This window comes from Candoia aspera, chromosome 5 (assembly GCF_035149785.1).
Source record: "Candoia aspera isolate rCanAsp1 chromosome 5, rCanAsp1.hap2, whole genome shotgun sequence".
Lineage (NCBI taxonomy): Eukaryota > Metazoa > Chordata > Lepidosauria > Squamata > Boidae > Candoia > Candoia aspera.
The window spans coordinates 68553503-68571306 of NC_086157.1; the positions used below are offsets into that span (position 1 = coordinate 68553503).

The window sequence follows — 17804 nt, forward strand, 5'->3', positions numbered from 1 at the left end:
GCAACCCCATCCAGAATAAAATCACTGGATCCAGGAGGCCCTAAAACCTAGAGCCACTCACTCTTGCTAGGGTTCAGTTTAAGCCTCTTCTTCCCGGCCATGCTGTGGAGGTTCTGTCCACAGCTCCAGACAGAACCTCCATAGCGTTTCAGCCAGGGCATTGATATATAGCTGAGTAGCCTCACTTGTGCCATCAAATGATATCACCCAGTGGCTTCATGTAGATATTAAATAGGACTGGGCAGAATATCTAGCCCTGAGGAACCCCACACAAAAGGGGATGTGGGTTGGACCTCTCCCCCCACATCAACACCAGCTGTAACTGATCCTGGAGAAAGGAGAAGAACCAACACAAAACTGTATCCCCAATTCTTAGTGCCTGAAGCCAGTTCAGATTAATACCATGAATCATAAAAGCCACTGAGATCAAAGAAAGTAAGGATGAACACACTTCCTCCATCCTGCTCTCTCCAGAGCTCATTCACAAAGACAGATTTTTCAGCCTGAAATCTGACTGAAAGAGGTTCAGATTATTCACTTCATCTACGGCTCTCTGAAGCTGCAATGCAACCACATTCTCAACAAGTTTTTTAGGAAAGGTTGGAGATGGGTTTAGCAATGCCTTCTTGAGGAAGGTGCAGACCACCACTCTCTTAAACATCAGTGGTACTAGACCCTTTGTCAAAGAAGTATTCACCACCACCCAGACCCAGCTAATGTTTATCTTTCAGGAAGCCTTGGTTATCCAAGAGAGGCATGGAGGTAATACTGAGGTGGCTGAGCTCACTGCTCTGAAATCCCTTGGGAGAAACAGGACCAACTATAGCCCAGATAACTAAGCAATACGAAACTTCATTCAACTCCTCATAATCTGCATCAAGGCTAGAGTCCTGCCTGGGGGGAATCCAAGTGACTTTGTTCAATAGGTGCCTAGCATATTCCTCACAATGACCCTATAAAATTAGAAGGGACTGAATCATTCAAAACAAGGTCACCAGAACACTCCAAGGTGATCAGAGTATTCTGATCATGACAGGGAAGTAATAGTATCTCTCCCAACTGCAGATCACTGTACCACTGACCAGACAGGAAGACCAGGGCCAAGGTATTACTCTCATGAAATGACACATGATCTTGATGACTTGGGTGAGGTCCATGGCTGTCATGGTAGCTATTATCCCCAAACTTCTTCTGACTTCACCCCCAGACAATGCTAGTTGAAGTCCCCCAAGACAGTAAGCCTGGAGAACTCCACCATCAGTCAAACCATACAGTCAAGAAACTCAGGTAGACAGTTTGCTATATAGCAGGAGGCTGGTACACCAGCAACAATCTCACCTGATTCCTAGTAGCAATCCCACCCAACTCCAATTTAACAAGCAGAATCTCACATCCAGTCACTGGGGGACAGCACCTCCAAATGCCACCAGAATGTCTTGGATAACCAGAGCTACTCCATTGCCCTGGCCTTAGGGTCTCAACTGATCCCACACCCAAATCCAGATAGAAAAATTTCTGACAGGGCAACCCTTCCCTCCATGGCCATCCAGGCCTTGGTAATGCATGCCAGGTCAGTCTTCTCATCCATGATTGTATCACTGCTGAGGGCGCCTTTATTACAGACTTGTGTGTTATATAGTAGCAGCACTACTAAGTATTGCTTTACAAGCTCCAGATTTTTGATAATTCAGAACAAATCTAGCCATATGAAGTTGATAAAACAGGAACTACCAATCCTGATATGAAATGTATATTTGATTTTTTTTCTTTTTATTATGTTGTTGGAAATCTTGATACATTGTATTGTTTCAATACAGTCATGTTAATATAATATGATTAAAGATTAACATTCTACTATTTAGATAACTTAGAGTATTGAGAATAAAGAGAAAAAATATTCAATCAATATTAATTACAATTTAGGATGTCAATATTACAAGGATAAAATTATTTGGCTTTTTCATCCAAAGTATAGCATTGAAAAAGAACCACTATGACTCACATCAGAGTATTTGTTGTATAATAGAGGTTTCAATCTTAGACTGAATACTTAATATTAAAGTCTCCATTGTATTGTTAATTAGTGTGTGTGTGTGTTTATTTTTTTTCTTTCATTAACAGTGTATGCATATATATATGTGTCTGTGTGTGTATACACACACACACACAAACAGTTAATGAAAGAAAAAAAATTAATGGAAAAAAATTAACAAGAATTAAAATACTAAAAAAGTAGAAAAAGAAAAAAGGGAAAGGGAAAATAAATACATAAAAAAGAACTATTGGGTTTCTGACTTGCCCGTTTTTATAGATCTGCTAATTTGCAATATTTGTAGCCATTTAGGCCCCCTTAGAAGCCAGACTGTAAGTGATTATATTTCCCATGCAGTATGATATGTTGTACGTATGGGAACCATTCTTGCTCATGTATATATACTGTTAGTTTTGCCATTGCTGCATATTCTCCAAGTTCAAGTTCCCAATCAGGTATTGCTGGAATTATGTCTTTCTCCCAGTGCAAAATTAATTCTTGCTGCTGTAAACATATACAGTATCCCATTTACTTATGATGCTTCTTGTTGATTTTTTATGAGATTATACATAGTAGGAAAAGTTGTGGTTTCATTTCAAATTTCAATTTCATTTTTTCTTCATTATACTATGTATGTCTTTCTACTACTTTTGAGGGGTTTTTTTTTTACATATCCACCACATGTGAAAAAAGTTCCTTCTGTTTCATGACATTTCTAACATTTATTACTGTATGATTTGTCTACCTTACATACTATTGATGGAGTTGTATACTATCTGTAAGACGTTTTGTACCAATTTTTCTTTAGGTTATAATTTGGTGTAAATTTTGTAAATTTAGTTCGTAATTCTTCCCATTGGGGTGTTGTGATTGGGTCTTTAAAGTTTTGCAACCATTTGATCATGTAGTTTTTTGTTTGTTCTGCCTCTGTGTCATATCTAAGATAAAGTTTATATATGTGCCCTAATAGGTGGTGTTGGTTTTGCTATATTTGTATTTGCTTTGTAATATCTTATATAATAGCATCATTAGTTATTCTATTCTTCTGTTCTCTATTTGCTTCTATTATATCCTCTCTGAATCCTACAATCTGTAGGATATTTCTGCTGTAAATAGCTTTATTTTAATCTATATTAAAATAACTAATTAGCTAAGCTATGTCTGCAAAAAAACCAATTCCTGAATAAGAAATTCAGACTCCAAACAGCCTAGAGGGCCATGCCAGGTACGAAGCCTGACAATCTGAAATCCAGTTGAAGTGTATAGCAATTGTGGACCAAAAGAAAAAAAAAATTGCATATTCCTTCCATGTCTGGTGGCAGTATTGCAAAACTCAACAATACTGGAAATTGATTTATCTTTTTTTTTTTTGTGCCTTCAAGTTAGTGTTGACTGGAGACTGCCTGGAGTAGTCCCTGCAATTTTCTTGGCAAGGTTTTTTCAGAAGTGGTTTGCCATTGCTTTCTTCCTAGGGCTGAGAGAGAGTAACTGTGACTAAGGTGGGACTAGAACTCATGGTCTCCCAGTATCTAGCCTGATGCTTTAACCACTATGCCAAACTGGCTCTCATCATAGAATTCACTGTAGAATGGAACACATTTTGAAATTCATAATGTCATTTTAACCTGAGACATTTCTATTAAACTTCACCAAATTACCCTTTCCTTCAACGTATATTGAACTGGCATTGTATATGGTAACAACTACAAGGATTTTATATGTTTTTTATTGGAAAAGATCATGGAACTGTGCACATCCCAAATTTGGGTTCTTGGGGTTATATTTCAATCTAATATGAGTGATGTAACATATCACTACAAATCACTAAGTCTACTGTTTTAATGTACTATTTATTATTTATAGCTTTTCTTTTTCCTCTTATTGATTTTAATTGTGTGTGTGCACACGCCTTCGCATCATCGTTGATTCTTGGTGACTGCCTGGACTAATCCCTGCAGTTTTCTTGGTAAGGTTTTTCAAAAGTGGTTTACCATTGCATCCTTTCCAGGGCTGAGAGAGACTGACTGCCCCAAGGTCACCCAGCTGGCTTTGTGCCTACGGTGGGACTAGAATTCTGGGTCTCCTGGTTTCTAGCCCGTTGCCTTAACCACTACACCAAACTGGCTCTCAAACCAACTAAATTATGATACATTAAAACTGTCTTTCTGCACTATCCCCTGGTTACTCGGGTCACAAATGGTATATGTTCATATTGGTAGGAAATTACTGTTAGGAAACTATTTATTTTATTTATATTTTGAATTTTGTCACCGCCCATCTCACTCAAAGAGCGACTCTGGGTGGTTATAATTTTTGTGCCTTTCACTTACTCTTGACTTCTAGTGACTTCATGAACAAGCCCATGCATTTTTGTTGGCAACATCTTTTGTCCTTAGCCTTTCTTCCAAGGGCTAAGAGGGAATGATTGATCCAAAGTCAGCCAGCTGGATTTGTGTCATGGGAGGACTAGTGTTCACTTTCTCCCAGGTTCCAGTCCTGTGCCTTTAATCACTACATGCCAAATGGCTCTCTAGGAATCTGTGAGGTATTTGGATTGATCAGAGAATCAAAAACATGATGTTAATCTCTTTATGTTTATAAGTACTATCATTTAGATAAAATTATATCAATGACATTTTAGTGATGAGCTTCCAATAAGCTGTCAAATACTGAATAAACTATTTTGAAAAATGGAAAACAATGCCAGTAGTTAATATTTGTTTTACTGCAATTATAAGGACATTAACTTGCAAAATAGGAAAAGTAAAATATTTTTGTAATGATAAACAATTATGTTAAGAAGAATGGCTGCTGTAACATTGTTAGAATTATTTTAATTAAGATACTTTGCTATTAATTGTTTAATTTCATCTAGCTTGTCAGATGAAAATGATTGAGCACTAAAATAAATGTAAAATTTTAGAATTCTACAGAATCAGAACTTTTGAAGTTAAAAAAGAAGAAGCAAAGGTGCTTTAAAAACTGAGTGTGAGAAAGCATGAAGCCATTTGCAGAAAATAATATAACTACATATGCCAATTTGAAAAAACAACAACATTGCTTAAGAAAACTGCCACAATTTTGTTGGAAAATTGATTAATAGAATATTGAATCCCAATTAACAATGTAAACACTTAAAATATTCATATATCTTGGTTTAATTTAATTTACTTGCTGATGGAAACCTGGAAGAGAGAAAGCTCCTATTCTTGTTCTACTTCTTAACAAAACATTTGTCATGTGGATTCAGAACAGCATCACCAACTGCAATAGAAACAATGGCACTCCAGATGTCACCAAACAGTATTGCCTCAAGATCTACTTCAGAGTTGTGTATCTTTCTGGCTAGGAAGCACAAGGCCATTCGAGTTTTCTCAGCATTGTAATTTGATCAGCTTCTATGGTGCAACCTTCACATAAGAACTGTCCATTGAACCCCAGACCCACAGGCAACAAACAGAACATTGCAACAGGTTCTCTGTGTGGCTGCCACCTTTATGTTTTCTTTAATAACAGTATCTTGGCAGCCACCCCACTTAGTATGCCAATTTAACAACAGACTGATGTAGAAGGATTACATGATCCAAAATGTGTAGAAGATATTTAGTCTCTTCTTTTAAACAGTAATGGATGAATAAAGGGTTGAAAGCCTGATGCTGAAGTGACTTGTACTGACAAATATTTGAAAAGCTCAGTCCAATTTCAGTCCAACTTTGAAATTTCCATATCAAATTATAAGCTCAGAATGCCTGGAGCGCAAATAAACATACTAAAGGCTTTTTAGCCTCAAGGAGATAAGATCTCTCTCTGGAGAGACTTCTCAAAACTGCTCCCTTGCCTTTGTGCAGACTGCTGGAATGTGCTTGCTTTTCATTTCACTCTTTGTGTCTGGCTCTCAGGCCTCACAGGCAGTGTCTTAAGCCAGGCAGGGTCAGCAAAAACAGAGAGCAGCATTCATGGACAGATCAAGTTTATGTGAGAATCTGCTCCTCCTGTGCCCTCAATTTCCATTTGAATTGTTAATAAAATCTCAGCCTGAAAGGCACATGATCCCATCAGTAGAGAAGTCATGCAGAGAATCCTCAAGCTCAGAAAAACAAAATTTCTTTATCTTTTTTTTTAAGCCATCCTTCTCCAGCATTCATGGGAATTATGCCATCTAACACCCCTCCTGAACTGAGCCTTCAAACCCCATGGTAACATCCCATCGCCTGTAAGGTGCTTGCTTTTAAAAGAAACACACAAAAAAGAAAACAACAACAACAACATCCACCCTTCAATAAAAAAGCACAAGGGTAGCAACGAACTAGAGCCATCAACAGTTCAACATTCTCCAATGTTACAGCTTCAAAAGGTTCAGCAAATGCAAAGTGGCTTTTCATAATTTTAATAGCATTTCAAAGAGCTAATCATACTGATTGGGAGATTTTTCCATTGCTTCATGGTAATAATATGAACTGTGGCTCCACAGAGTTAATAGAAAAACACATAATACAGTCACACCCCAGTTAATTTGCTCCCCCAGTATAAATACTGTACAAGAAAAAGAGCCATTCTTCGTTTCATGTAGTTGACAGGCATCTTCCTAACCTTACTACAACTAAGCAGTCCAGTTGTTTCTTCTGGCTTTGCTCCTTTCCAACTGTTTGAATATACCGAACTCTTTTCAGAGGGATGGGTTGATGGCCTTCCTGCTTCTCCCTTTGTAAAGGCAAGGGAAGTGTTAGTGATAATTGCAGAACAAAAGGAGAGAGGCTCATGATTCCTGGCAGTACTGTGAGCTTGGCATCATAAAGTACATTATCCATCTACAGTGTAAAATAGCTCTTAGTTTAAGCAAAAAATGTAACTCAGGTAACTAGTGCATAAAATATGTATGGCATCCACAAGGTTTCTCTGTTGCATTTGAATTTACTATGTGGATGACAAATGAGCATACTGTATGTATGTGCATGGGTGGATCTGTTTATATCATATTTAAGATCTCTTCTTGTATCTTATCAATAAATCATTTTTACTCATAAAAGTTTCTTCCAAAATTAAAGACAGGAAGATGTTTAATAGAACTTATTAACTATTTGAAATACACAGTGTGGATAAAGTTTGTTTTGAAATGCATCCAATTGAGAATTTCCATACCATTTATGAAACTTTAAGGCAAAAGAGAAATAGAGGGAAAACTATGCCACTTGAAAGGAGTATCGGGAAACTCTAGCTAATAACATGTACTGTAAACCACAATAAATGAAAAAGAAATGGGAATTTAAATCATTCTGAAAAAAATATTTATTTTTTATGACTTGAGATATGAGTTATAATAGCTGTAAATTGGGCAGTAGCAATATCAGAATTGGATAGTGCAAGCCAGCATAACTCACGAAGCCAATATAACATATCAGGTGATGACGTGCATTGTGGTCCAGGAAAAACTGAATAAAATCTTGATTTTGTGTAAAACTGCAGTCAGAGAGAAAACCAGAGAGAAAAGATAAAACATATCTCATTAGAATTAGAAGCTTTATGCTAATGAACTAGAAACAATATGAAAAAAGAAACAAAAGGCCACATTATTTGTTCCATAGAACAAATTAATAGATTGGCAATGAGATACCTAAGAACTGTCCCTTTTTCAGTTCCAGTCTCTCTGTTTTGCCAGGGCACCTTGCCATTTGATGTAGTGATATTGATGTTGATCCTCAATACCAGGTCAGTACATAATAAATCACTGATCATACATAAAGCAATCATGGCTGAATGTGCTGACCTGCTATATGCAATGGTCTTAAGACCATTATGTGAGCATTTGGTATGGTGATATTCAGATTGCTATTTTATGGGAATTATTCCGTTATAACTTCAGATGAAATCAGACACTAATATAAAGGACCTTTCTGTTTATCCCCTTCCATGAGAATTAGGGTATCATCTAAAGAAAACTCTAAGACTTCATGAAGCAAAACAGAGGGAAGGAAAAATTATCCCCTCCCCATTTCATATATGGATGGAAGTATTAAATTAATTTCTACCAATAGTCTTCGCAGAGGTTGGTTACAAAGATGGAGAGATTTTGGCCTTAAAAGATGGACAGTTTTGGCCTTAAAACAAACATAGGATCAATGGAAAAAGGAGGGATTTTTGTCAAGTACCTATAATTAAAGTTGGCAACAGAATTGTTCAGGAGGGAACAAAGACAATAACAATTATTTCTTATTTTTTTTTCCTGTTCAGCTTCCAGGAGTTTAGGGGGTATATACTGTACAGTACAGCATTCCTACCTCTTATTTTTCCCCACATCGACCTGAGTGGGTAGGTTGGGTTGAGCTATGAGATGGGTGAGGTCAAGAAAGAGTAACTATTTGACCTACTCAGTGTGTTTCCATGGCTGAAGAAAGATTGAGACTGGATTTCCCTGATTCATCACCTTAGCCACTATACCATACTGGTTCTTATCATTTGCATAATGATGTCATGAAGAACATATGACTTTTTTTTTTTCATTTTATGTGTACTTTATATTCTTTCCCCAATAAAATGATAGCAATTCATTCATAGACTTTTTTCTAAATATGACAGGAAAATATGATGCATAAAGTTGATTATCACTTCTACTGGTTGACAGTGTCAGTCAGTCACTCACTGGTGACATTGAGGACTGATTGCAGCATGCATATTTTCTTCTTTCTAGGATGTAATTTATATATATTGTGAATTTCTATTATTAAATTGAGAACATATTTTATTCAGCCATATTATCCACAAAGATAATAGCAGTATGTTCTAATACAAATAAATATGATTTGATACCAAAATATCTTCCAGTATTTATTTATATTGTGGCTCAAATTCTAATTTTTATTAAAATATTCTTGATAGTATTTTGGGTGTCAGCCTCACATGACAAAGATGCCTTTTTATCCATTTTTAAAGAACATATATTATTTTTGTATATTTTCGCCTATTTCTGTGATTTACTTTTGTCTTAGACCCCAGAAACACTCAGCAGTAAGAACAACAATAACACATTACAATAATAAAGGGTCATACATTATAACTACTTCAATATATTACTGAAATTTACATTGTTATAATTTAAAAGAGAACTTTTATAAAATGATGTACTGTTGGTACATGACTCCAGAAAAAATATCTACAATGTATAAAGGTACTTCAATTTATGTTGGAAATGTGGAAAACTTGAAGGGTCTTATTTATCATACCTGGTGGACTTGAAAAAAAAGGCAGAACATTTTGGGTCAAATACATACAGTGACACAAAGAATTTTAAAGATTAATATTCAATTGAAACCAGCTTCTTGCTGGGACTAATGGATAGACAATTAGAAAAGCATTATGGATTTTTTTTAATATATGACAATGGCTGAAAGACAATTATGTGCACAAAAATGGGAAGACTCTGAAATACCCACAATGGAGGAATAGCTGGTGAAGATGGCAGAATTAGCAGAGATGGCAAAATTGACTTGTGTGATTAGAGAAAGGACAATAACTACATTTATTAGTGACTGGAAACCCCTTATGGACATTTTGCTGAAAAAAGAAAAAAAAAATGAACTTGTGATTTATGTGTGATGTCTCTGCTCTTAACTATTTTATCGAGATTTGTCATTGCTCTTCTCCCAAGGATTAAGTGTCTTCTGATTTCCTGACTGCAGTCAGCATCTGCAGTTATCTTCACACCTAGAAATACAAAGTCTTTCACTGCTTCTACATTTTCTCCCTCTATTTGCCAGTTATCAATCAAGCTGGTTGCCATAATCTTGGTTTTTTTGAGGTTTAGCTGCAAGCCAGCTTTTGCACTTTCTTCTTTCACCTTCATCATAAGGCTCCTCAGTTCCTCTTTGCTTTCAGCCATCAAAGTGGTATCATCTGCATATCTGAGATTGTTAATGTTTCCTCCAGCAATTTTAACTCCAGCCTTGGATTCCTCAAGTCCAGCATGCCACATGATGTGTTCTGCGTACAAGTTGAATAGGTAGGGTGAGAGTATACAACCCTGCCGTACTCCTTTCCCAATCTTAAACTAATCCGTTGTTCCGTGGTCTGTTCTTACTGTTGCTACTTGGTCATTATACAGATTCTTCAGGAGGCAGACAAGATGACTTGGTATCCCCATACCGCTAAGAACTTGGAAGTGATCTGTTCATGACAAGGGATTGTCAGTCCCACTAGGCAGATCAGGAAATCAACTACACTTCAGGAAAAGTCCCTTTATTGGGATTGATTATAATCATAGAATCATGATTTTGCTATACCCCTCCCTCTTCTTATACTCTAGTGAATCAAGCTTCTGAATATTATCTCATTTCGCAGGACTTAAAAAATGTTTCACCCCCTTTTGCCTAGGTAACCCTTCTTGCATATTTCCATCAGGTCATTTTTCTTACTCTCTACAGGGATGGATGGAAACGTTTCCCAGCACCAGATCACATCTGCAAAAAGGTAAAGACCAGATCTAAAGTGTGGCCTACAATATGGTTCAGGAGACTGATGTCTTTAAATAAATCCATGGTTGTCACAGCTGCCATGAATTTATGAGCAGCCTCCAACCTCAGGAAGAGGAGATTAAAATCTTTCAATATTGTCAGTCTGAGAGAATCCATCACTAACTCCACAATGAGATCAAGAAGCAAATTAAGGGATGGTATGTTGTTGTGCAGTTGGAAAGACAATAGAGTAGGAGCACCTTGTCCCTTTGGCCCAATGTCACAACTGGCCCTCTGTGGAACAGTTCTCTTTGTGTTGGTCAGAGTCCTCTAGTAAATGACTATATCCTACCCCACCCAGCCCTTGGGTTGGGACTGATACAATCAAAACAAAACAAACAAAATGAAACAGATCTCAATGAGTCCCTCTCTCTTCATAAAGCCAGGTCCCAGTAACACAGTGCAGGCCAGATCTCTCATCACAAGCAGGACAAAAGTGAAGTTGTATATATTGCAGATAGGTATAGCATACACAAGCATTATCCTGAACTCACGTTGCCCAACATTCCAGATACCTGAGTTGATATTTGAGGGATGGGGGCAGGAAGTATAGATTGGCAATAGATTTTCAATATTCTTCCTCATGTCACTTTCAAAGGGGTTCAAACTTTTAAGCGCCACTGTAGCTGTACTAGTCTTAAGGTAGCATTTTCCCCCTTCTTAGCTCATTGATGACACTGGTGATGATGTGGTCAGGGGCTGGGATCCACCCAGCTCTAATTGGGCATGTAAAGTTGCTGCAACCATGCCCTCTCCCCTCCAGTCACTGGGCACTGCTCTCCATAATAAATTTGGCTTGCAAAAGAGACCAGAATCCTGGCATTCACAGAGGCATCTGCCCCCATACTACCTGACAGGCACTACATTGTACATTCATATATTACCTGGACATTTTATATACATGGATTTATCATCTTCAGGAAGAGCATTAGATCTATTTTTGAACCTAGTTTAGCAGTCTTTTGAAAGAGCACTAGACCTATCTGCATAAACAAGAATTGGCCCTTCAGTTGATTTAAAATAGGAAAGAGACCCAGATATTCCAATTGTATATTGCTACTTCTATATCTAATGAGTATATTACAGTTTGCCATTGCTTACACCAAAAATGGGGTTAATGTGGTCATAATTTTTACAGTTTTTATTCTGGGGGGAGAATGGTGCAATTTTGTCTACTCCATGGGCTATGTGCTGTAGCCACTTGCTGCCAGCTTTGCCGTTTGTAGCACTTACTGATTTGGGATGTATGAGAGCCAAAGTGAAATTTGCAAGATTTCTACTTGTTTCCCTCTTTTTTTTGTCTGAGTGACACAGCAAAGGGGTGCAGGATAAAGCTGAAAGGAGATCACTTGATACTCTTTCAATCACTCAGTGTACCTCAACACTGGTTTACCTGAGTTCTTGTCTAGCCTTAGGCATGAAAGCCGGCTGGGTGACTTTGGGTGAGTTACTCATAGCCCAGCTCACCTCACAGGGTTGTTGTGGGGAAAACAGGAGGAGGAAGGAGTATTAGGTATGTTCCCCATCTTGAGTTGTTTGTAAAAATAAGAAGGGTGGGATAAAAAACCTAAATAAATAAATAAATAAAATAATTTCTTCTAATGTGTCCAAAGCCTGCTTGACAGATTTGTGGTATGTGGAAGGGGTATAGGATAGACTATTCATAGCACATTGCACAATCTTTGTTCTTGTCAGGTTCTTCTTGGCAGGCTAGGAAAAATGTCAAGACACTAGCACAGACTTCCAAGGACACAAGCACTAATATGGAGAAACTATAAATCTAATATCCAAGAATTCCATTGTTTATTGAATGAATTCAAGCCCTTTTTATAGTGAAAGCAGGGTTCAAATTCTTGCACCCTTTTTTCCTACACGCAGTGTAACAGGATAGAAAGCACTCTTTTGGACAGTTGGCATAGTTCCTACCTATCTTGATTACTAACTAACCTGGTTTCAGGCTTTTTGCTTCTGAAAACTATCTTTCACACTCACATTTCATCCTATGCCTTTCCTCTGCTTTACTGAGCCAAAAGCTAGCCTGTTTTTTTTCCAGACCTTTAGCACTCTTCTAGAAATGTGCTAGTCTCTTATTCAGAAATAACATATGAGAGGTTACTGATGCAGAAGAGTCCCCATCAGTGACCAGTCATTCAGGCAAATTGAAAAGTGGCTAAAGCATCTCTCCCAGGCACCTGCCCTATCATCCAAACCCAACCCACCACATATTAAGGACAGCCGTTTGTGGTTGCTTTTAACATTGTCAGATGATATTAGGTGGGAGAGAAAACTAAGCCAGTACACTCATTGCCCTTAAATTGTCCCACATTAAAACTGTCAGAAGAACACTAGTCATCAGCCTTGTTTCTGAGACAGAATAATGCTCAGCCATTATGGCAGCCCAATTTATGTCAGCATTCTTTTCTGTCAACTCAAGGACTGAAAGAATGCATGTTAGTGTAACTATGAGGAAGAGACTTTTTTTTTCTCCTCCCCCCAAAATCTTAATAAATTATTCTACAGTTGTCTCCTAACATAAACTGCATTGATGAATGAGATTCTGGTTACATTATAACAAGGATATTGTAAAGCATAGAATGCCCTTTGTCTGTCTTCTAACACTACAATGTAGGCTCATACAATGAAGTTAGACCTTAATATGAAGAGAGGAGGAGGAAAATCAAACAGAAGTAAATATCCACATATGTCTTGGGCAACTCCAAAATTGTAAGGCTTTCTCTCAGATCTCAAACATGCACCCAGTTGGTCAGTGAACTGGTCCCCTTACCTCTAGTAAGTTGAATCTCCCTCTTTAAAACGTTAAATGTCAAGGGAGGAATTTGCTGGAGGCTTTTGCCTTTGAATCTTCCCAGAGAAAAAGCAACAAGGATCTGGGGGACAAGAAACAAAGCAGGTAACTTCAAATTAGGGAATGTGACTGTTCCAAGATTTTAAGAAAGGGAAATCCAATGCTCCCAGACTTCTAGATTCAGGAAGTAATCAGTCAGGCTGTGTTAGAGTTATTGTTTTATTTGGAATGTGCTCAAAACCTTGCCCAGTTCCTTCCAATGCTTCTAAGGGTCAATATGGATAAGCCTAGTCATTGTCTTTCCTCTTGAAATCCAATTATTTTCCTCTAGGCCCAATACCTATCTCTGTTTCCTTTGAATTAGGTGTTTTCTGATAAAATAAACCCTTTAAACAAACATTTTTAGTGTCAGTTTGTGTCTTGAGAGATGTAACCTGCTAAAGCACCATAGAAGGTATAAGCCTCTGCAGATCAATTATCAATTCCTGGTCTTAAAACAGCATGTTTTTTAATTAACATAAGGAGAACATGTTCTCCTTTGGGGGAGGAGAGGCTTGCCTCTAAAACTCTGGCTGAATGATGAAAAAGGATTTGTAGCAATGTATGCCAGTGAATGCAATCGTTGGGCTATCCTGGTTGGGTAGGACAGGCCTGATAACTTAGAAAAACTTTTATATGGGACTAGACTTTTGAACAGTTAAAATAGCCCTGGTAAATGCATAGTTCATTTAGATAATGTTGCTGGTGTTGTTGACTTTTGGATAAGAAAAGGGGAAGAAGAGCAATCAGGCAGATGAGCACATGGCATTTTACAGTATATTTTTATTTGTTTGTTTGTTTGTTTGTGTGATGGTTGCCTTATTCATAAAAACACAGACTCACCAGCCAGGGCTAAGGATATCTGGTTTATTTAGAATAGAATGCAGACACGGAGAAAGACGGGAATGAGCACATGGAGTGTGAGGTAGCCGGTAAATACCCGCGGAGCGGACCTGGTCCTTCCCCACCCCCCATTGTCCCAAAGTCTTGACCGACGGTGAACCCGGAGTCTTGATGGGCGATCAGGGGGCGATTCCGGAGTCTCGATGGGCGATCAGGGGGATTAGCGCTGATTACCTCTGTCCTCTTCCTGTGTCCGGAGCAGGTGTGTCCCCCGTGGTAATGCAGAGATGTCAGGGAGATAGGATGATGGCTTCCTGGGTCAGGGCAAAGGTATGGCTCCTTTGTCCTTTATCTGTTTTGTCTTTCAGTGCTTATGGGATTAGCACTGATTCTTTCCTCCCCCCTCCCCTTCACCGGAAAGGCATGTTCCCCGTTGTGATGTATGTATACCTCGCAACGGGGGACATGACATACTGCCTCCCCCCAAAAAACGTCAAGGTGCCGGTTTGGAAGGATACGCTGCATGGAAGCGTGTGACTAGCCGTTGTGCTGAGACATCCCAGGCATGCACCCACTCAGTGTGGGGGAAATGTCTCCAGCGGACCAGGTACTGAAGGGTGCCCTGTAGCCTTCGGGAATCTAGAACCTCCTTTATTTCAAAGTGCTGCTGCCCATCGATCATGATGGGAGGAGGTGGGGGGGGTTGTTATGCCACTTTGAGGACGTAGCCGGTTTCAGTAAGGCACAATGGAACACCGGGTGTATGCGTTTCAAGTTGTGTGGCAATTCTAACTTAAAAGTTACCGGGTTGATTATTTCCACTATTGGAAAAGGGCCAATGAACTTGGGGGCTAACTTCTTTGAGGGCTGCGGAGACTTAATGAATTTAGTGGAGAGGTAGACCTTATCTCCCACTTTGAAATCTGGCTGCGCAGCCCTGTGGTTGTCCGCATAATGCTTGTAGGTTGCTTGGGCTTCAGAGAGAGCCAGCTGAATGATTGGCCAAACGTTGGCTAGCTGAGCAGCCCAGTCATCTGGGGAACAAGGTGGGGTAGCTGGCTGTGGCAACTCCGGGATCGGGATGAAGTCTCGTCCATAGACTACCCGGAACGGGGTGTGGCCTGTGCTCTGGTGAACTGCATTGTTGTATGCCACCTCAGCAAAGGGGAGTAAGTCTACCCAATTATCTTGCTGGTAGCTTATGAAGGAACGCAAAAATTGCTCTAGGGTGGAGCTAAGGATTTCCGTAGAGCCGTCTGTGTGGGGGTGCCAAGCAGTGGACAATGCCCGCTTGGTGCCAATCAACTTCAAAAATGCTTTCCAGAATTGTGAAGTAAATTGTGTACCCCTATCTGTGACCAAGCAGGAGGGGGTACCGTGTAATTTGTAAATGTGATTTAAAAAGAGGCATGCCAGCTGTTGTGCGGAGGGAATGGAGGTGCATGGAATAAAATGGGCCTGTTTCGAAAAGTAGTCCTTAACCATCCAGATGACCACTTTCCACTGGCTGGGTGGCAAGTCTACAATGAAATCCATTGAGATTTCCTCCCAAGGGCGGGAGGGGCTTGCCACCGGCTGCAATAGTCCCTGGGGCTTACCTACTTTTCGCTTGGCCATAGCACATGTAGGGCAAGTAGCGACATAATCTTTTACATCCCTCCTAAGTGTGGGCCTGTCATGTTCATCGTTCTAATGGTTTGAATACATCGTAACGTTTCACATGTCACTCTCCTGTTCCGTGTCTGTCATTTGCGGGGAGGGGAATTTCAGCCGTGCCAGGCTGTAATCTCCTTGCTGTTCTGCAGGAATGTATGTTTGGGTTATGACATGTCTTCAAGGTTACTTTCCCAGGCCGATGTGTGACGGTTGCCAACACCTGGGAGGGGGTGGTTGCTATGGTGGGGCGAGTGGCGGGATTGGGTTTGAAGCGAGGGTATTTAGTTTGTATTTGGCGCGCTTTTGCTCATTCTCAGCTTTCTTCGTACTTTGCATACTATTCATTCAATAAATTAGTTTTCTCTAGTAACTACTGATGAGACTCCTTTTATTGGAATAGGCAATCATTACATAAAGCTGAGAATCATAATGAAATTTTCCGCTAGCCCCCATCCAAGCCTTTGGTGAAGGGGAGAGGTAGCGATGACTTTAACAATGGATGGAGGAATCGGGGCCCAACAGCGCTCCAGCGGGGACGGCGTGGCGGAAGCTCAGTCGGGGCTAGCTCATGCCACCTGGAGACCCCAATACCCCACGTTTCCGGAGGTGGAATTCGCTGATCGGCGGGTCAGGCCGCAACGGGCAGAGTCGCGGGGGAGCGACCTCAGCGCGGTGGCCGGTAGTGATGTTCCAGAGTCGGGGATGGGTTTGGAGGTGGAGAGCGGCGCCCCGGTGTGATCCCCGGAGTGGCTGGCATCCTTGATGGCCCGGGCTGGGACGCGGCGTGGCTGCATGGTTCCGGCAAAGGAGGGCGGCACGTCGGCGTTTTTGTTGGAGTGGTGGGTATTCCTGCTGACCGAAGCCGAGCTGCGGTGCGAGCGCTCGGAGGCGCAGCGGGACTGGATGAGGAACTTCTTGTGGCTGGAGATGGCGCTGCTCCACGGGATGCAAGCGCGGCGGGAGAGAGCCATCGTTCCTGCCTGCGTCAGCGCCAAGAAGGGTGCGGCCTCGAGGGGCCTGGGCTGCGTGGAGAGCGGTGGCGGCCGGGCGGGATGGAGCGGAGAGGCCGAGGTGAGACAGCCCGCCTTGGGGCCCGAGGAAGAAGGCGACGCATTCATCGCACTGAGGGCGGAGGAGGTGGACCCACCGAGCGAGGCTGGCAATCAGCGAGAAATCCTGGATTTCGGGCGAGATAGGGGTGGGTTTCAGGGCTTTGTTTGCTGGAAGCATGTCCCTCCGGACTGAGTGGAGGGGCGGGGCTCTGTGGTTTGCTTTAGCATTCTCATGCTGTTTAGCCTTTTGCATTTATATGCTGTTTAACCACTGTAACTTGTTCCTTGCGTTTTGTCATGATCGCAATGTTCAATGCTAATATCTGCATCGCTAATATTTTCATGCCAATGCTTAGATCTTGTGTAGAGATGAATGGGAGCATTTCACATGTGGATTCTTTGATGCGTGTCTTCCTATGTATAGGTGCTGATGCGTGTCCCACACTGTAAAATCACTTCGCCCGTCTTTATTCTGCCTAGCCGCATGAACTTGCTTAGTTTAGTTTCTTTAAGGGGGGTGATATGTCATGTTCATCGTTCTAATGGTTTGAATACATCGTAACGTTTCACATGTCACTCTCCTGTTCCGTGTCTGTCATTTGCGGGGAGGGGAATTTCAGCCGTGCCAGGCTGTAATCTCCTTGCTGTTCTGCAGGAATGTATGTTTGGGTTATGACATGTCTTCAAGGTTACTTTCCCAGGCCGATGTGTGACAGTTGCCAACACCTGGGAGGGGGTGGTTGCTATGGTGGGGCGAGGGGCGGGATTGGGTTTGAAGCGAGGGTATTTAGTTTGTATTTGGCGCGCTTTTGCTCATTCTCAGCTTTCTTCGTACTTTGCATACTATTCATTCAATAAATTAGTTTTCTCTA

General features: G+C 40.5%; 1 long non-coding RNA gene across 2 annotated transcripts in view; it reads right to left on the minus strand.

Moving 5' to 3' along the window:
- The window catches only part of LOC134498999 (uncharacterized), a 206808-nt gene that overhangs the window by 138780 nt on the left and 50224 nt on the right, over window positions 1–17804 (minus strand). The window contains exon 3 of one of the 2 annotated variants that reach the window (XR_010068087.1): window positions 13328–13424. The exons of the other annotated variant lie outside the window; for it this stretch is intronic. This is a non-coding gene — a long non-coding RNA (uncharacterized LOC134498999). Of the gene's footprint in view, window positions 1–13327; window positions 13425–17804 lie in introns of those variants that run through there. 2 annotated transcript variants of the gene reach the window in all.